Genomic DNA, 458 nt, shown 5'->3' with positions numbered 1-458 from the left:
GCACCCAGAGAGGTTCACAGAGTTACATGGAGAAGAGAAGAGGGAGGAGGGAGTTAGAGGTGACCCGAATGAGATGAGGTGGAATCAAAAGAGGAGAGAGCAAGCCAGCCAGTAATCACTTCCTTATGTGCACTCCACAGTCTGGACTGCTCAGAGATGTTAACGGAGGTATACAGAGAAGAGAAGAGGGAGGAAAGAGATAGAGGTGGCCAGGAGGATAAAGGGGGGAGTCAAAAGGAGAGAAACAGATCCAGCCAGTAATCAGTTCCCTAAGTGTTCTCCATGTTCTCCACCGTCTGGAACACACAAAGAGGTTTACAGAGTTGGGTAGAGAAGAGAAGGGGGAGGGAGGAGATAGAGGCGACCTGGTGGAGAAAAAGGAGGGTCCAAAGGGGGAGAGAGCAGTCAAGCCAATAATCTCGCTCCCAAGTAAAAATGGGTACTGAAGATTGGGTCTT

This window comes from Bison bison, unplaced genomic scaffold (genome assembly GCF_000754665.1).
Source record: "Bison bison bison isolate TAMUID 2011002044 unplaced genomic scaffold, Bison_UMD1.0 scf7180017864461, whole genome shotgun sequence".
NCBI lineage: Eukaryota > Metazoa > Chordata > Mammalia > Artiodactyla > Bovidae > Bison > Bison bison.
Note: the sequence above shows the minus strand (reverse complement) of the source record.